Here is a 21,167-nt window from a genome sequence, read left to right as displayed (position 1 = left end):
GGGACTGCCCTGTAGGGATTTGAACTTTTGAAAGTTGTGCCCGCGGTTATGGGAAGATGGGAATTTGTTAATGTCCGGTTGTAGGTAACATGAACTTAAAGTAATTAAAATGAATCAACCGCGTGTGTAACCGTGATGGTCTCTTCTCGGCGGAGTCCGGGAAGTGAACATGGTGTTGGAGTAATGTTTGACATAGGTTGTTCTATAGTTCTTCGTTCATGCTTTGCCTTCTCTTCTCGCTCTCTTTTGCGAATAGGTTAGCCACCATATATGCTAGTCGCTTGCTGCAGCTCCACATATTACCTTGCCTTACCTATAAGCTTAAATAGTCTTGATCGCGAGGGTGCGAGATTGCTGAGTCCCTGTGACTCATAGATTACTTCCAAACCAGATGCAGGGACTGATGATTCCGTTCCGGATGACGCGCTTGAGCTCAAGTGGGAGTTGGACGAAGACTCACGCCGTTACTACGTGTCTTTCCCTGATGATCAGTACTGGTGCCCAGTTGGGGCGATCGGGACCGTGTCGCATGTTGGGGTTGATCTTTTATTTTGGTACCGTAGTCGAACAATGAGTGTATTGGATGATTGTAATGCTATTCATGTATTTGTGTGACGTGGCGAGTGTAAGCCAACTATGTACCTTTTCCCCCTATTATCTATTTACATGGGTTGTTGTGAAGATTACCTTACTTGCGACATTGCTTTCAATGCGGTTATGCCTCTAAGTCGTGCTTCGACACGTAGGAGATATAGCCGCATCGAGAGCGTTACACTAGGTCACTCCAGAGGAGGTCTTGTGTCATCCGCCTCACGAGGCTTGGCCCCTCGCTAGGGTCTTGGATGCCTTGTTGATGAAGATGGGTCGTACGGCCTGCTGGCTTAGCCACATAGTGGGCCGCAGGCAGGCAAGTCTGGGGACCCCCGTTCCCAGAACACCGACAATCCTCCCGGAAAACACACTTCAATTTCACACCGTTGGGCCTCCTTTTCTATAGAGTGTCATTGACAAAACAATATATACTGGCCCTCCGGGCTACTCTTTCAGCTTCATCATGATTGCCAGGGAGTTCTCCGGTTTGGAGGAAGTGGACAATGTGCCTTGCCCAAGTTGGAGCCTGAGGCTCGGCAACGAGGACTAGCGACACCTCCTCGGCTATGGGAGCACCATCCTCGTTCGCAGGGTCCATAGCCCGGCTGGAGGGGGTGGTTCGGTAGGCTATGAAGAGTTGTTTCCGGCAGGGTCTCTGCCGGTAGTGGATCGATCTGCCAGGAGAGGCTTACCGTAGTCCAACTTTCTCCTCTTTCAGTCCATTGTGGCTGGTGATACGGAGGGATGAGAGATATGGAGAACAAAAGTTTCTGGTTCCACAGGAAGCTTCTGCGCAGCATACTTTGACTGGTGATCAGCTATGTTGTTTTCCGTACGGGGTACGTGTGCCGTTTGCAACCCGTCAAAGTGCTCCTCCAATCTCCTTACTTCCTTGATGTATGCTTCCATCAACGGGCTTTGGTAATCCTTGTTGACTTGTCTCACCACGAGCTGTGAATCTCCTCGAATGATCAGCTTCTTAATTCCCAATTCTGCTGCAATCCTTAGACCGGCAAGGAGCCCTTCATACTCTGCTGTATTGTTGGTGGCTTCTTTCTGGGCAAAGTGCATCTGGACGACGTACTTCAAGTGCTCCCCGGAGGGGGAAACAAGAAGCACACCAGCCCCTGCACCTTGAAGGGAAAAAGCACCATCAAAATACATAATCCATTCTTGGGGTGATTCCTTGCCGGGGAGAGCTGTCTCTGTCCTTTCCTCATCAGGGGTTGGCGTCCATTCTGCAATAAACTCTGCCAATGCCCTGCTCTGAATAGTTGAAGTGCTCTCAAACTTCAAACCAAAGCTAGATAACTCCAAAGCCCATTACACTATTCTTCCAGTTGCCTTAGGGTTTTTGAGTATCCTTTGCAATGGGAAACGAGTGACAACCTTGATCTCATGGGCTTGGAAGTAGTGGTGCAGTTTCCTTAAAGCCATAATGAGACCAAACATTAACTTCTGCACGCTAGAGTACCTTGAACTTGCCCCTTGCAACAAGGAGCTGACGAAGTACACTGGGCGCTGCACCACTTTCTTCCTTGCCGCGTCCTTGGGGTTGCTGTCGCTGCCGTGCCCATTGCAGCCCTGATCCTTTTCTGACTCTGCCGTAATCTGGACACTTTCTGCCTCATCCACCTCTCGGTGCGCTACTAAAGCTGCACTGACCACTTGGTTGGTTGCCGCCAAGTAAAGAAACAATGGTTCTTGGGGGTTGGATGCAACCAATATAGGCACAGACGATAGGTAGGCTTTCAAGTCTTGAAGAGCTGCATCTACTTCCGGGGTCCACTTCATAGGTCCCGCCTTCTTCAAAACCTTATAGAACGGCAGGGCATGCTCGGCAGACTTGGAGATGAATCTGCTCAGCGCTACAACGCATCCCGTCAAGCGCCTCACATCCTTAACTGTCCTTGGTGCTTGGATCTGCTCAATGGCCTTGATCTTGTCGGGGTTGGCTTCGATCCCTCGATGGGACACAAAGAACCCAAGTAGCTTGCCAGAGGGAACACCAAATACACACTTCTCCCGATTAAGTTTCAGATTGATCTTGTGCAGATTAGCAAATGTCTCTTCCAAATCCTAGATAAGGGTGGCCTTATCCTTGGTTTTGTCCACAATATCATCCATATAAGCTTCTATATTTCTGTGCAACTATGGCTCAAAACCAATCTGGACTGCCCTTGCAAAAGTGGACCCAACACTCTTTAATCCGAATGACATGCGGACAAAGCAGTACGTATCACATGGAGTGACGAATGATGTCTTCTCTTGATCTACCTTAGACATGAAGATTTGATGATATCCTGAGTATGCATCCAAAAAGGAGAGCAAATCGCATCCCGTGATTCTGGTCAATGTGCGGCAAGGGAAATGGGTCCTACGGGCTAGCTTTGTTGAGATCTGTGAAATCAATGCACAGCCTCCACTTCCCGTTGGCATTCCAGACCACTACTAGATTTGCCAACCATGTAGGATGCAATACTCCTCTGACCAAACCAGCTGCCTCTAACTTCTTGATCTCTTCGGCAATGAACTACCACCTCTACAAGACCTTCTTCCATACTTTTTGCTTGACGGGTCGGGCATGTGGGCAGACAGCAAGGTGGTGCTCAATTACCTCCCTGGGAACACCGGGGATATCAGACGGTTGCCAAGCAAAGACATCGATATTCACCCGCAGGAAGGCAATGAGCGTGCTTCCCTATTTGTCATCGATGGTGGCGCTGATAGTGAAAGTACCATCAACACCAGCCAGCTCTGTCGGGGCCTTCTTCACTTGGCATGCAGGAACCTTGTATCTCTTGCTATTGGAACACTCCGGCACGTCGTCAACGGGTGTTGTGCACTCGGAGGGGGCATGCTTCCCGGACTCCTTGCCGGAGGTCCTACAATCCCTCTTCTTTCCTTTGCTTTCCTTGGCGGGAACTGCTGCTGCTTCTTCCGCTCCAACTGCATCCCGATACATCTTGTCCACACAGATAATTGCATCCTTCTCATCTGTCGGAATAGTGAGGACTCCCAATGGCCCAGGCATTTTTAGGGTGTTGTAAGCATAGTGGATGCTGCCATGAACTTGGCCAGAGCTGGTCGTCCAAGAATCCCATTGTACGACAGGGGGAGATCAACCACATCAAACACAATCATCTCAGTCCGATAGTTCAGTTCTCCCCCAAACGTCACCGGCAACGTAATATTCCCCTTAGGATGACTCCTGCCGGGATTAACTCCTTGAAACGTGCCGGTGGCCTTTAGCTCCTCTTCTGCTATCTGAAGCTTGCTGATAACTGCTGGGGAAATCAGATTCAACCCGGCCCCACCATCCATTAGCATCTTTGTGACCTTGAGGTTGTGAATTGTTGGGGAGACCAACAACGGCAAACACCCCACCGCAGTGGTGTGATCAGGGCGATCCTCTTCGTCGAAGATGACAGGCGTGCATGACCACTTGAGAGGCTTCTGGGCCTTTGGCGCCGGTTCCACGACATTGAATTTTCGTGCCCATCGCTTGAGTTGGTGATGAGAGGAGTGCAAAGATGCACCCCCATCAATGCATAGGGCATCAGCGGCCTTCTGAAATTCCTGCTCACCGGTTTCCTCCTCATCCCCTCCATCACTGGCATCATCACAGGTTTCCTTCTCTTGGCCCATGGCAGGTTTTCCTTGGTTCCGAAAGGGTTTGCCAGGGCGATTTGCTTCACCTCCTCGGCCCTTACCGCCAGCAGCATTCTTAAATTTTTCTCCTTATCACACTTATCATACTCAGCCCTCTGCTTCTAGGCAAGCTGCTCAACCTGATAACAATCCCGAAGGTCGTGGCCTTTGGTCCAGTGGATCTTGTAGTACGACCCATCAACTTTCCCAACTTTTTCCGTGGCCGCGGCTTCCCGGCAGGCAGTGCATGCGACAGTTTCCTTGCCACGGGCCTCAGCTTTGGCCTTCTTGCCGATACTAGGTGTGCCCAAACCTTCTACAGCCATCACTTCCTTATCTCTTGGCTTCTTACTGTGCTTCTTGCCCTTCCTCTGACTGGCTGATTCATCCTCATCCCTTGAATCAACATTAATGCAATCCGGGAACATTTGTCCACCAGCGTATATAGTTCTTTCACAGTCTTGGGCAACTACACGTTCATTTTGGAACAAATGCGGCGGTTGCGCACATTGGACTGGAAAGCTGCTATAACGGCTGCCAGATGGATATTTGGAATATTTTTTATGAACTTCACCGAATCTATGCAAATACTTACGGAGGGTTTCTCCTTCCTTCTACTGGAGAAGCTGTAGGTCACAGGGCCTGCCGGGCTCTTGGTGGCCACCGGTGAAGACACCGATGAACTCGTGGCACAGCCTGAACAGCGATGGTGTAGATGCTCAGAAAATCTGCCGGGTTCAGCCTCCCGTCATATTTCTCAGGTATATCTGGCTTGAACGTGCGAACGGCCGGGCAACAGACTTGCCGCATCTCACGTGTAAAGGCAGGTCAGCCGATCTCGAAAGGTAGGCACCCGCCAACACCGAGTGCAGGTTCATCGACGTTGAGGCCATCGCACCCGTCGGTCTGGCGGGGGTCTGCGGCGCCATTCGGCAACGACAAACGTGTCTCCCTGCTGCCTGTCTTACGGGGTTCGACGTTGGCCTGGACGTGCTCGACGGTCAGAAGAGGCCATCAAGACGTTGTCGGGGTCTTGATTCTGTCGCGCCCACACCGACTGCCGTGGCCGGGACTGGACCGTGGGGACGGCCCCCTTCGTAAGGCTATCGGCGTGGGCGGTGGCTATTGCTTGGGGAGGTTGTAGTAGGCAAGAACATCGCGAGCCCCCAGCTTCGGTGAAACCGAGCAAGCTTTGGATAGTGGCAAGCCACTCATCCATCTACTCGGCCGCTGGCGGGAACCTCAATAGTAGCTGAGCTTGCACAGTGGCCTCCGTGGTCGTGCTCGGCATGGATGTGGATGACATCGACCACACCATCGCCTGGCTCCGGATGGTGTCAGCGGCGGCGGCGACGGCGGCGCCCCGCCCACGCTGCTATGGGACGACTGCCGGGGCAGCGGGGTCGCGCGGCGGTGGTGCTCGAAGGTCAATGGCTCTGTTGAGTGCAGCGGCCTGGTTGGCTTGTCCAGGAGGAGGCGCATGCGCCACGGGCGCTCCCGTAATGGGGGCGATCGGAGGGCGATGGCTCGCCCTGGACCGAGCACCGTTGTTGTGGCTGTGCTCGTCGGTGAGAGGAGGGGGCGCGGACGGAGTGACCCCCGCGCCCGTACCTTGAAGAGCTTGACCGTCGAGACACTGGTGATGTTGTTATCCTCTGGTAGCTCCGACCCCTGTGTCGGCCGCGGGGGAGGTGGTAACGGCGCCACCTTCCCCAACCATGCCGCCAGCAGCGTCCATGTCCTTGCAAGCTCCCGTGTCCCTCGCGGCGTTAGAAGCCACAGGCTGCAGAGCCTTCGAGGTGGATGGGTGGGCCGAGGTGCCAGATTTCTTCTTGGGCGCCATGGTCGATGGCGCTATCGAAGATGAAGATGACGCACGTCGTACACTTTCAGGTTCGCGCAAGCGCTCCTCCTACCTGGCGTACCAAAGATGTTGCGGGATTTCCGCGGCCACCTATGGGACCGGGCGGCCCCTTGTTGGTTCGGCAGGGGGACGACGCATTGCACAAAGAGCAGACTAGCGTACGGCAGCATGGCAGAGAGGAGATAAGCAATTTACCCAGGTTCCGGCCACCACGAGGCGTAAGACCCTACTCCTGCTTTAGTGGATTGATGGAAGAATGAAAGTGGTGGTGCGTAGTACACTTGCCCGACAAGGTTTGCCTGCAATGACTACGTGCGTATGGTGGCTTGGAGTTCTCAACTTTCCACCCCTCTAACCCCTCCTACGAGTGCCATGGGCCTCCTATTATAGATTAAGGGATCACCATAGTGGCAAAGTGGTCATTATCCACTGATATGATAGCAAACAGTGCTATCATAACTAACTCTGTGGGCTGACATAGTGCATTAAATGCGCTGCTTAGTGTCACATCACTGGGCGCCCGGCAAGGCCTGCCGGGCTATCTTGCCAGCTTCGCACTTGCTCTCTTGACACGTCGCGGGACGGGTGTCATCTGTAGGCTTCTTTGTAGGAAATGGCTGCCATGTGGCGAGTGCCTGCTACTTAATCATCTTGGTGCTTGACACCGCACTGATTGACGACGTGAGTCATGCTTGAGTGGTTGGTGGGGCAGTTCTTCCCCCGTGAGCCCCGGTAGGCTCTACCGGGGAGCCTCGGTTGCTTTGCTTCTGGTGGTGGCCTCGCCCCTTGCCGGTCTCGCCTGCCCGGCAAGGGAGGCCCTTCTCTTGCCGATATCCTGCTCCTTAGGCTCAATCTTGGTCCTTCTGAGCTGCATGTTGGTTCTTCAATCTTTGACTTAAGCTGGTGCTTCAATCTTGATCTTCAACCTCTGCACAGTGGGTCAACAGACCCAGGGTTTGTTGCACCGACACCAGCTCAGCTGCTCCAACGACAGAAGGATCCAGCACAGCAGGGATCCGGCCTCCATACTGTCTTTCGCTGCTTCAGATCTTCTTCCCCACCGCCGACATCCACGACAACTGCATTACCATCATCAACCGAGCAGATGACCTCGAGGACTACACGGGCCCGCAAGAGAGGTCACACTCTTTTGTGTCTGCTGATGTTATGCATAACTTAATATTACATGCTACTTTATCGTCATGTTCACTGATTGGACTCTGAGTTAGCTCCAAACTAATGGTCAAACTTGAGTTTTTAAATGGTTGTGCGGTACATATCGGGGCCGCAATCAATAGTATCTATCTACTATCTGGTTAATCTCTGGTGTCTACTATGAGTGTCATGTTGGATGGGAAACAAATAGTAAAGAAGCCATTATCTGTATTTTTTAACTGAAGCCATTATCTACCTGCTATCATTGGTTTTGGGTCTATCCACAGGTTGCTACCATCACTCCGGATTTCTACATGCACTCCTTACATAATCTTACTATGTTTTATTCCTATGCATGTCAATTATTGTACATAATGGAACTGAACATGTAGAGCAAAAGAGACGAGCCTTGTGTGGCAATAAAATTTCATGCAGACGTCGCTCCATGGTAGGCGCAAAGGCAGCCCCCTCCACCTATTTCAGATTCTAATCAAGAGGAAGATAACTGTTCTGAGGGGGATTCAGAAGGAGAAGACCACTCCTATTTACCCCCTGAGGTCTTCGCTCTAACTTGGCATGCTGATGTTGGTTATATCATGCATATGGTGCCTTGCATTGCTTACTTTATACATCAAATATGTCATCTCTTAGTTTAGACATGCTTTGTGTGAATGCCATCTATTTTGTTTCTTCATCATATATGTGAATTATGCTACGCCATCTTGTTTAGCCAGGCATCATATATGTCAATTTTGTAATGCCATCCTGCTTAGCCAGTCATCTTATGTGTGAATTATATCAGGCCATCCTTTTTTTCATTACGTATTACATTTGTCAACAATGTTAGTACATTCAACTACTCTTCGTGTGAATCAGCCATTTGACATGGTGATGGAAAATTCTGGAGTGAAAACAAGGTCTTCAGAGCAGACTATGCAATCTGACGAAGCACATATCTCGCTGGTTACAGATAGCTCCTCAGAGGAGGATTTAGAGATAGATGACCAGTCCTTCCCCCCTCGAGGTGTATGCTCTAACTTGGCAGGATTATGTTTCTCATATCATCTGTTTCGTGTCTTGCATTGCTATGTCATTTGATTAGTTTAGACATGCTTTGTGTCAATGCCACATGTTTAGTGTCAAATTACCATATATATGAATTATGCAATGCCATCTTGTTGCAAGACATTATATATGTGAATTATGCAATGATATCTTGTTACAAGGCATTATATATGTGAATTATGCAATGCCATGTTGCTTAGCCAATCATCATGTATGTGAATTATATCATGCTATCCTTTTTTTGTATTACGTGTTCCATTTGTCGACAATGTTTGTATATTCAACTACTCTTCCTGTGCATCAGCCGTTTGAAGCGGTGATGGAAGTATCTGGAGTGAAAACAAGGTATTCAGAGCAGACGACTACCTGCTGAAGTAGACATCTTGCTGGTTATAGAGAGCTCCTCAGAGGAGGATTCAGAGACCTATGGGCAGTCATGTTTCCCCCCTGAGGTCTATGCTCAAACTTGGCAGGGTTATATTACTCATGTGATATATGTTGTCTTGCATTGCTTAGTTTTTACATCATATATGCGATTGCCATCAGCTTACTTGCTTACTATATAAATCATATATTTGAATTATATCATGCCATCATGTTTACATACACAACATCTATCTGAATTATGGCATGGCAATCCATTTAATAAAGACATAATATAGTTATATCATCTCATCATGTTTAGTGTCTACAGTCATCATATTTTGAATTATGTCATTCTATCCGTGAATTATATCATGCTATCATGTTTCCATAGGCGACATGTATGTGAATTATGGCATTCCAACCTATTTAATAAACATATTATGTAGTTGTATCATGTCATGCTGTTTACATATTCATCATATTTTGAACTATGTCTTTCCATCTTTTTTAGTTAGCCATCATATATGTGAAATTGTGTCATGCCATCCTGTTTAGTTAGCCATCATATATGTGAAACTATGTCATGCTATCCTGTTGGTTAGACAACATAAATGTGAATTATTCCATGCCCTCTTTTATTCCCCACTATCCATTGGACCTGTCTGTCATACAATGTTTGTACATTCAATTACTTTTCTTGTTTATCAGCAATTTGAATTGGAGAGGGTGATGGCAGTATCTAAGGGAGTAACAACACAGTCTTCAGAAAAGATAGTGCTACATATAGAACCATGGTTGTATTTGCCCAAGAACCAGCCCCACCACACATAACCTAGACTCTCGCAGATTGTACCCCTACCCAGTTGGACAGAGAACCAGCTACACCCCTTCTAATCCCAACCCTAGCAGATAGTAACCTAGTTCCAGTTGACACAACACTGTCTCCACCATAGAGCACCCAAACATGAGAAGCTAGTAAGGGAACTGCAGTGCCCAAAGCATGAGGACCACCACTCTAAATCCCAACTCGACACTTAAAGCAGAATACTAAATGTTCTCAAGTCAGGTTCTGTAGCTATGGTTCACAATCCTTTGCTCTTGCATCACTGTATTTACTCATACCAACTATTTTCAAATTTGAAGGATGGAATTAAAACTCCAATGGCGCAAGAGGTATGTTTTAAACCTGTTTCTTTAACTGGTTTGTTGTTGTAACTTGCTCTATGTTTATTTCAGTTTCAACTGAATAAATAGTTATGTTCTCATGTCATGCACATTACAAGTGTTGTTATTCCTCTGTAGTTTCCCACACTTATATTTTGTCAATTCTGATTTGTCTTGAACAAATATTATTTAAACTGTGTCTCTATCTTGATTTGGCAACAAAAACTAGAATGATTTAGACCATAAAGTGACCATGGTACATAGATATATGTTTGTTTCATGCTGTTATCCAGTCCACTTTACTACTGAACTGATTTACCAGAGTGAGTTTCATATACAACATGGTAAACCTGTGATGTGTCTGCTTGTTTCTCTTTTAGAATGCGGAAAAATATTTGAGAACAGTACCCCATTATGCAATGGTAAAGTAAGTAATGCAGATAATGTTAAAGATAGGGAGGCATCCTTGTTGGTCTCCAAGAAAGCTGATAAAAACTATCTTGACTACAATGAGAGAACCCAAAGTCTTGTCTTGATGTAGTGTTTGAGTTACTGGCCACTACTGCTGGCACAAGCTCTGCGAACTTGTTGCCTGAATCAGTTCGTCTTCTTGAGTCTGAACTTTAAGTTGAAAGATATCGATCAGATGTGCTACAAAAGGAAGCTGAAGGACCGAGGAAGTCCCTGCAGAATTCAGATGCATACTTTCGGGTGCAACAGCAAGCACTGGAGGATTTAAGCGCCAAACAAGAGAAGGTTAATAAGCTTGCTAAGCATCTTGCGTGCATTATGGGTACCCAGGATATTGTTTCTTGAGCTCTTCTGAAGTGGTTTCTGTTTTGGACTTGTTTTGCTGCGGTGTTTATTTGCACTAGTCCCCAACTTTGACAACCAGTGTGTATGATATGCTGCTTTGTTCCCTATATTTGCACTGGTGGCGAACTTTGATGCCCAGTGGATGTAATATATGTAATAGCCATGATAGCCTAGCATAAGTTGCTTGCTTATTTATTTCCGCGTTGTCTTATTTATTTGTTTACTTGTAGTCAGTGTAGTTCTTTTTCCGTGGTTTGCTAGTGGCCGCAATAACCTATTTTTTAAAACTAGGCCACAATAACCATGGGCTACATATTTATTGTAGTTACCATGGGCCTCCTATGGGCCATAGAAACAATGGGCCTTCTAAGGGCCGTAGAAACAATGGGCCTTCTACCGGCCATAGAATCTATGGGCCTTCTACGGGCGGTATGATCGATCGGCCAAACATGGGCCAATAACAGACCGCATTATGGGCCATAAACGGGCTATATGTGGAATCGTCCATTCATGTGTCGACCATAATGGGTCATCGTTAATCGGCCGTATTTCATGACGCTATGAAAACGGTCCAACGGATTATCGGGCCGCAAACGGGCCGATTACATCCACGGGCTGAATTTGGCCCACAAGCAGAAAAGGCTAGTAACGGGATGTAAGTAACCGAATGCTGGAAATGAGCCCAAGAATAAATGGGCTCTGAGAAGGCCGAAAGATAACATGGGTTAGAAATGTCCCAATGGGTCGTTAATGGGTATAAAGTGGTACACTGTTCCTTACAAGCCAGATTCACCACGGGCCGTTAATGGGCTAAGAGTTACAAAGGGCCTCATATGGGCCGAAAGACATCATGGGCCATAAATGGGCCAGAAGTTACAACGGGCTGGAATCTGTAACATCCCAAATTTTCAATTTGGAATGTTATACACTAGATCATCATGCATATCATATTTTCTTGCATTTTGGTTGATCCTAGAAATTTCACGCAACTCAAGGACCTCCGGAGAGAGTTGGAGATTTCGTTATTTTCATATTTGAGTTCTCTCAAATTTTGAAAAAAAGGATCATTTGATTTATTTTATTTTATCTTCAATTATTTTTCCAATATGAAAATATGAGGGAGGGAATAATATGACTTTCCCAAAATTTAGGAAAAATGAAGATTTAATAAATAGATCAATTTTGTTTGCCGGAGTTTTATTTGCATTTTATTTGGATAGGGAAAAATGCGCGTTTTCGAAAATTGCATTTTAGGCCTGGAGAAAAGTTCATTTTGTTCAGCTCATTTTTAGGAGTCGGGGAAAATTTACTTTAGATTTTTCGGAGTTCATTTAGATCTCTTTTTGTTTTTTTTTGCGCGCTGAACCGTTTATAAAAAAAAAGACTTACCGCAGGCCGGCCGCAGCCCCAGCCGCCGCTGCGCCCCTGCGCCCAGGTGCGCCGCTGCGCCCCTACCGCAGGCCGAACGGTTCCGGTTTTCTAGATCGGTTTTTCGTTCGGTTTTCTTTTCCAAAACCCTAGATCGGATTCGTTTTCTTTTCCGATTTAGTTCCCTTTGGACCATTCGCCGGACCGTTCGTCCTAACGAACGTGATCACCGGATTCTTCCAGGTTAACGAACGTCCGTTTGTTTAACCGTTCTTCGTTTTCTTTCTCGTCGGATTTATTCCGCGTTCTTTCCGATCATGATCTCAGATCCGATCTTCGTTCTAGTCTTTCTTTCCGCTCGTTTATCGGAATCAGGTGATTCAAGCGCCTGGAGTTTCGTCTCGAAACCGCCGTTCCTTCTAATCAACTTAAACAAGTTTTTGCCCTGGTAAAATTTGACCTAGATTCAACTTGCTAGAACCGAGTTGTTTCTTCCGTCGTTTGTTTTCCGTTTCTTTGTTCGGTTTGTTCTTTCTTTGCAACCGGAGTTCTTAAGTTGAACTATCTGGTTCGATCTCTTGTTCGAGTTTTACCTGTGCATTAGATGAGTACTTATTCTGTGCTTGTTGTTTGTCTATGATAGATTACCCGGATTGCGCCGCTTGTTACTTCAAAACCCTAGGACTCGCGGATCATCAGCAAGGCAAGTAACACTTTGATCATACCTTTTTCTACAACCCATGTTTTATTGCATTAGATCAATCCTCTCACATTGCATGATTAGGATCTAATTAAATTGTGGGATGTGAAGTAGATGAGGTAGTACCTATTACCTGTATTACTATGAAACCTTTGGGAGTTACTTCTATGTTTGCTTATTATTATGCCATGCTATGCTAGTAGACGTGGATTGGGTGAGTGATATCCATGACAGATGTGAGTTGATAATTTTAATGGTTTATCTAAGGTGGCAACTTAAACACACATCTGGGTGGATTGAGGCACCTGATGTCTATCAGGACTTGCCTGTTTTTTTTTCGGACCGCCACCCAGGCTCAAAGGGATCATAAGATAATTCATGCTAGAAACTTCCGTGTGCAGCCACATGCTACTATGGGCTCTAGCATAGTTAACTAAGTTGTGCGAACTCTTACGGGGTGGACTAGCAGATGTAGGGGATGTAGGTGTACCGGTCTACCCCACATGTAAGGTGCTAGTGCTTCTGAAAGACTATGTCTCGGTCATCCGTTTCTCAAACACCATGTAGTGCGAGAAACCAAACGAAGGCGACCGAGTCATGTGGGGAAAAGTGCGCAAACCTCTGTAGAGTGTACAAACTAATCATGATTAGCTGTGTCCCCGGTTATGGACAACTTGAGTATCTAGTACTTGAATATCATTGTGAATCTCAACATGTTACTTCTAATTAATGTTGTTGGGTTTTAACTGTACATTTAATTGGGATTGAGAATGCTGTCAACCATTCTCAATGTTTCACAACCACCATGATAGTTAAATAAATTTATTCCTTTGCCGTAGGGAAAAATTGGCTTTACGCAAAACAGTAACCATAGAGCTTTCCACCAGCCAAAACAGTAACCGTATAGCTGTTTCATTCCATTACTCTCTATGTGTTACATTGCCAGCATATTCCATGTGCTGACCCGTTTTCGGGCTGCAACGTTAATGTTGCAGACTTTTCAGACGACGATTGAGGTGCTTTTAGGTCATGGTTCTATACTCAGTGATGCCGCTGGAGTTGATGGACCCATTTATCTTCCAAGTCTTCCGCTGTTAGATGGCCTTCAACCATATTTATTGTAATAAGTTCTTTTTGAGCCATCGATGTAATAAGTGTGTGATTGCAACTCTGCTATAAATCCTCGATGTACTGTGTGGTGTCAGCATTACTGATCCAGGGATGACACCGTAGCACAGTAGACGTGATCCATTCGGGTCAGGTCGCTACAGAGATGGTATCAGAGCACACGCTGACTGTAGGACACGACCACTAAGTTAAAGCCATAGATCACTATTCTCTTCTCATTTTCTAACTCCTCATCTTTTCTACTCTTTAGGATGACGAACGCGAAGATTAAGTACGCCCAACCGGATGAAGGCACATCTTTTGGATTTCACTTGAAGGAAGTCACCAAGTACCTGAACATTGGATTACCAAGCTTCACGGGAACCTTCAACGCCACTCTGCCTGAAGAGGAGCGCTGGAAGATTCAAGCTCACGTTCCGGGAAGAACATTCGCGCCAATCACGAAGCCCATAGATAGTGTTTTCAATGCACCAACCTGGAGTCTGGAAAGAGCATGGCAGCCCATATCACCATAGGACGCATTGGAGAAGTTTATCAAGAAGACCTCAAGGACACTATCTACCAGATTTGCGGACACCGAGATGAACAATGGGAGTTAGTCAGCACCAAGAAGGATAGATCCATTGCATCATTCATCCAGGAGTTAAACCAGCACATTCGACGCCACGAGAATCATATGTGCAATGATATGATAGAGTTGAAGAATGCGAAGGCAAGGATCATCGAGCTAGAAGGAGAACTGAAGTCTACACGCAAGGACTACATGGACGAGATCGTAGCTCTAGAAAGGCACAATAACGATCTTAAGCAGGAGATTGAAGAACTCAAGAGCAAGTTAGCATCCATGGAGGAAGACGAGTACGTCGCATGTCCGGACAACTACATCATCATCGACGACACCGATTCGGATCCAAGTGAACCCGACTTTGAAGACGAAGCTGGAGCAGATATCATGGAGTCTTCCACCGGTTCAAATTTCTAGATGACCACCAGATAGTAGTAGTATTCCCCCATGTAAACATTATAGTCGAGCACTTTTGCGATAGTTAGATCGTTTGTAAGCCCTTGTTTGATTGAATGAAGTGATTTTGTGAGCATTTGCTCATGTGCATTGGGGTAGTGTTTTCCCTTTAGACCTCACTCTATTCTCAATTCTTGTCTTTTCTAAACCCTCAAATGCCTCCGAGATGTGACAATGGATTCCCACCGGAGCTCACTCAGTTGATCCAGCAGCAAAATCAATTGATGCAGATGTTAGTTCAGAATCAGCAGAACAACAACAACAACCCACCACCACCACCACCTGTTGACCACTTAGCCCGTTTTCTTAGGCTGAATCCGCCGGTGTTTTCCAGTAGCACCGAGCCGATAGTAGCAGACGATTGGCTCCGCAAGATAGGAAGGGAGTTAACCACTGCAGGATGCACGGATGGTGAGAAAGTGAAGTTTGCCGCTCACCAGCTTGACGGACCCGCGGCAGCATGGTGGGAGAATTTCACAGCCACTTACCCAGTTGACACTGTCACATGGGATCAGTTTCAGCAAGCTTTCCGCACTGCCCATGTTTCAGCAGGAGCTATGGCCATAAAGAAGCGTGAGTTTTGCAACTTGCACCAAGGAGGACAGACAGTTGGCCAGTATGTGGAGGAGTTTAGTAAGCTAGCACGTTATGCCCCAGATGACGTTGCTACGGATGCAGCTAAGCAGGAGAAATTTCTGGAAGGATTGAATGATGAACTAAGCATGAAATTGATGGTAGCGAGTTTCAACAACTACCAGGAGTTGGTAGATCGTGCCGTCATGATTGAAGGGAAGCAACAGCAGATGGAGAACCGTAAGAGGAAGTATGGACAGGGGAAGTATAACTCTGGAGCCCAGCAGAAGCCCCATTTTACCCCTAAACCGGGATTTCAGTTTCAGCATACCCATGGAGGAGGTAGCTCGCACAACCATAATGGCCACAAGAATGGTAATGGGAATGGAGGAAGCAACGGCCATAACCGGACCACCCCATCGACCCCAACCAAGAGAGACCTGAGTCAAGTCACCTGTTTCAAGTGTTCGAAGACCGGACATTATGCCAATGAATGTCCCGAAGGCCAGAATGGAAATGGCAATGGAAGCTCTGGGAAGAAGCCGAACCCTTTCAATAGGGGACAGGTGAACCACGTTAATGTGGAGGAGGTTGAAGATCAGCCCGATGCAGTAATAGGTAAGTTTTTGGTTAAGTCATTTACTGCACTCGTTCTTTTTGATACTGGTGCATCGCATTCATACATATCAAGGGGATTTGTGGAAAAGTATAGCCTGCCCACTAGGATTCTTAAAACACCTATGTTAGTAAGCTCACCAGGAGCAGAGTACATGGCCAGACAAGGATGTTTTCAAGTGCCATTGAGTATAGGAAGGCATGTATTCCCAACGGATTTAATTATTCTGGAATCCCAAGGGTTGGATGTGATTCTTGGTATGGATTGGCTGTCGATGTATGGAGGAAACATCGATTGCGCCAGTAAGACAATTTTGCTTACCACACCAGAAGGAAGAAGGATCAAGTATGTATCCCGGCATGTGCCAAACAGGACACAAGTAAATTCCTTATCAGGAGTTGTGCAAGAAGAAGTACCAGTGGTAAAGGATTTTCCTGATGTATTTCCTGAGGAATTACCAGGCATGCCACCGGATAGAGACATTGAGTTTTTGATTGAGTTATTGCCAGGTACAGGCCCAATATCTAAGCGACCATATAGGATGCCAGCAAAGGATTTGGTGGAAATTAAGAATCAGATTAAGGAGTTATTGGATAAAGGTTACATTCGCCCAAGTTCTTCGCCTTGGGGATCACCCGTACTTCTAGTGGAAAAGAAGGATGGATCATTAAGGATGGTTGTAGATTATCGGGGATTGACTGAAGTAACCATCAAGAACAAGTACCCACTGCCAATGATCAATGATCTCTTTGATCGGTTGCAAGGAGCTAAAGTGTTTTCCAAGATCGATTTGTGATCAGGGTACCACCAGTTGAAGATTCGAGAGCAGGACATACCTAATACAGCTTTTACCACGAGATACGGATTGTATGAGTATACCGTTATGTCATTTGGATTGACTAACGCACCTGCCTATTTTATGAACATGATGAACAAAGTGTTTATGGAGTTTTTGGATAAGTTCATCGTAGTGTTCATTGATGATATCCTGGTTTACTCGAAGAATGAAGAAGAGCATAATGAACATTTGCGTTTGGTATTGGAGAAGCTAAGGGAACATCAGTTATACGCCAAATTCAGCAAATGTGAGTTTTGGTTGAAGGAAGTTGGATTCCTCGGACACGTTATATCCGGAGAAGGTATAGCAGTTGACCCCACAAAGGTCGAGACCGTAACCGAATGGGAATCACCAATGACAGTTGGAGAGATCCGGAGTTTTCTTGGACTCGCAGGATATTACCGGAGATTCATTGAGAACTTTTCAAAGATTGCAAAGCCTATGACTGAATTATTGAAGAAGCATACTAAGTTCAATTGGACTGAGGAGTGTGAGGCTAGTTCCAGGAGTTGAAGAAACGTTTGGTCACCTCACCAGTATTGATTTTGCCAGATCAGACCAAGGATTATGAGGTGTATTGCGACGCTTCACGTCGAGGACTTGGAGCAGTGCTTATGCAGGAAGGAAGAGTTGTTTCGTATGCTTCACGACAACTGAAGCCTCATGAGTTGAATTATGCCACGCATGATTTGGAGTTAGCAGTCGTAGTGCATGCATTGAAGACGTGGTGACATTTCCTCATTGGAAATCATTGTCAGGTGTACACGGATCACAAGAGTTTGAAGTACATTTTCACGCAGAAGGAGTTGAACCTCAGACAAAGGAGATGGTTGGAGCTCATCAAGGATTATGACATGAGATTGCATTACCATCCAGGAAAAGCTAATGTAGTAGCTGACGCGTTGAGCCGTAAGAGCCATGTCAACACCCTAGTGACGGGAGAAGTATCAAAGGAGTTAGCAGAAAACCTTCGTGAGCTATGTTTGGAAATAGTTCCGAGAGGCTATGTAGCAGCATTGGAGATTCAGTCAACATTGATGGATAAGATCAGAGAAGCTTAGAAATCTGACAAGGAGATTGCTGCTATAAAAGAGAAACTTAGCAAAGGAAAAGCTAAGGGATTTCGTGAGGATGAGCACGATACCCTATGGTTTGAAGACCGTGTTTATGTGCCAAATGACCCGGAGATCAGGAAGTTGATTTTGCAAGAGGCACATGATTCACCCTATTCGATTCACCCAGGGAATACCAAGATGTATTTGGATTTAAAGGAAACATTTTGGTGGACCGGAATGAAGAAGGATATTGTAGCATATGTAGCAGTTTGTGACGTATGTCAGAGAGTAAAGGCAGAGCATCAGAAGCCAGCAGGATTGTTACAACCATTGCCGATACCCGAATGGAAGTGGGATAAGATAGGCATGGATTTTATCACAGGACTACCCAGGACGAAAGCAGGCTTTGACTCGATATGGGTAGTAGTTGATCGTTTGACGAAGGAAGCACATTTCATTCCAGTTAAGACCACTTACACCAGTGCTAAGTTGGCAAAGATATACATGACTAGGATCATTTGTTTGCATGGAGTTCCGAGGAGTATCGTATCAGATAATAGTTTCGTCCCATGAGAACAGTTACGAAGTTGGAGACCGTCAATTCTTTGGACCAGATTTGATTAAGGAGTCTGAACGGAAGGTTAAGTTGATTCGCGATAGGCTCAAGGTAGCCCAGTCCAGGCATAAGAGCTACGCAGACTCTAAACGCAAGGAGATAGTTTACGAAACCGGAGACAGAGTTTATCTCCGAGTATCCCCACTTTGAGGAGTTAAGCGCTTTGGAGTTAAGGGAAAGTTAGCACCGTGTTTCGTTGGACCGTATAAGATTTTGCAACGTATGGGAGAAGTCGCTTATAAGTTGGAATTACCAGAGGGACTGTCAGGAGTTCATGACGTATTCCATGTGTCTCAGCTGAAGAAATGTCATGCCGAGATGGCAGAGATACCGCTAAGAGATACCGTGCCACTCGAAGCGATTCAGTTAAAGGATGACCTAACGTATGAGGAGAAGCCAGTCAAGATTCTCGAGTTTGCCAGTAGAGTTACTCGCAGCAAGGTTATCAAATTTTGCAAAGTTCAGTGGAACCACCACTCAGAGGATGAAGCCACCTGGGAGAGAGAAGAAGATTTGCTCAAGGACCACCCTCACCTATTTTCTAGCCAACCCGAATCTCGAGGGCGAGATTCACCTTAAGGGGGGTAGGTTTGTAACATCCCAAATTTTCAATTTGGAATGTTATACACTAGATCATCATGCATATCATATTTTCTTGCATTTTGGTTGATCCTAGAAATTTCACGCAACTCAAGGACCTCCGAAGAGAGTTGGAGATTTCGTTATTTTCATATTTGAGTTCTCTCAAATTTTGAAAAAAAGGATCATTTGATTTATTTTATTTTATCTTCAATTATTTTTCCAATATCAAAATATGAGGGAGGGAATAATATGACTTTCCCAAAATTTAGGAAAAATGAAGATTTAATAAATAGATCAATTTTGTTTGCCGGAGTTTTATTTGCATTTTATTTGGATAGGGAAAAATGCGCGTTTTCGAAAATTGCATTTTAGGCCCGGAGAAAAGTTCATTTTGTTCGGCTCATTTTTAGGAGTCGGGGAAAATTTACTTTAGATTTTTCGGAGTTCGTTTAGATCTCTTTTTGTTTTTTTGCGCGCTGAACCGTTTATAAAAAAAAGACTTACCGCAGGCCAGCCGGGCCAAGGCCCAGGCCGGCCGCAGCCCCAGCCGCCGCTGCGCCCCTGTGCCCAGGCGCGCCAGCGCAAGGCCAGGAGGCCGCCGCCGCCTCTTGCTCCTGTACCGAATCCTAAAAGGATTCTAGGGCGCCCCTTGCCCCTTTTTCCTTATTTCGTTATTCCTATTCCTAGTCTAATTTCTTGCCCTCTACCCCAAGTAAACCCCTCCCCTCCCCAATATAAATACCCAAGCACCCCCCCTCTAAACATCAAATCAAAACCCCTCTCTCCACCACCCAAGCCGCGCCTCACCACGCGCCTCTCACCCGCGCCGCGCCCTGCGTCACCCGCCGCCGCCGCGCCTTGCCTACATCGCCGCCGCCCCTCACCCACGCCACCGCCGCCGCCGCCCAACGCCGCCGCCGCCGGAGCCCCTCACCGGAGACCTCGCCGGAGGTACCGCGCCGCGTCTCTTTTCTTTTCCTCGGATCGTTTTCTTCTAATCGTTCCGATTCTTTTCTTCTCTTCCGATTCATTTTCTTTCCGTTTCTTCTCTAAACCGTTCCGGTTTTCTAGATCGGTTTTTCGTTCGGTTTTCTTTTCCGAAACCCTAGATCGGATTCGTTTTCTTTTCCGATTTAGTTGCCTTTGGACCGTTTGCCGGACCGTTCGTACTAACGAACGTGATCACCGGATTCTTCCAGGTTAACGAACGTCCGTCCGTTTAACCGTTCTTCGTTTTCTTTCTCGTCGGATTTATTCCGTGTTCTTTCCAATCGTGATCTCAGATCCGATCTTCGTTCTAGTCTTTCTTTCCGCTCGTTTATCAGAATCAGGAGATTCAAGCGCCTGGAGTTTCGTCTCGAAACCGCCGTTCCGTCTAATCAACTTAAATAAGTTTTTGCCCCGGTACCCTAGGACTCGCGGATCATCAACAAGGCAAGTAACACTTTGATCATACCTTTTTCTACATGTAACGCCCCGAGACCGATATGCCAGGTGTCGTTCAGTTATTCGCCTCCCCGAAAAGAGCACCCCTCCCCGAAATTTCGGATCATTTCGCAGTCTAAACCCTAGATCCACTCCTCCCCGCGCCACCGGACGCGTCCGCGCTGCACCGGACATGTCCGCCCCCGCGCGCCACCTCACTCCAGCCAATCAGAAGGCGCCACGTCGTCACCACCGCCTCCCTCCTCCAATCCCACTGCGCCACATGGCACCGCGCTGCCCCACTTCGCCACCGGCCCGCGAGCCCAGATCGAGCCCGCGGGGCCCAACCTCGCCGCCGCCCGCGGAGAGCCGCGCCCGCTCGCCGCCTTCTCCATCCTCCCTTGCGCCGCCGCACGCCGTCTTGACGCCGGCCGCCCGCCGACGCCACTCGCCGACCTCGTTCCATGCCGGATCCCGCATCCCTAGCGCCGCCGTCTCGTCATGGCCAGATCCGGCCCCGGGGAGGCGAGCCCCGCCGGATCCGGTGCTCCTTTGCCTCCCTGCCTCGCCGGA

Source organism: Triticum urartu, chromosome 7 (assembly GCF_003073215.2).
Source record: "Triticum urartu cultivar G1812 chromosome 7, Tu2.1, whole genome shotgun sequence".
Lineage (NCBI taxonomy): Eukaryota > Viridiplantae > Streptophyta > Magnoliopsida > Poales > Poaceae > Triticum > Triticum urartu.
This window is presented reverse-complemented; position numbering follows the sequence as displayed.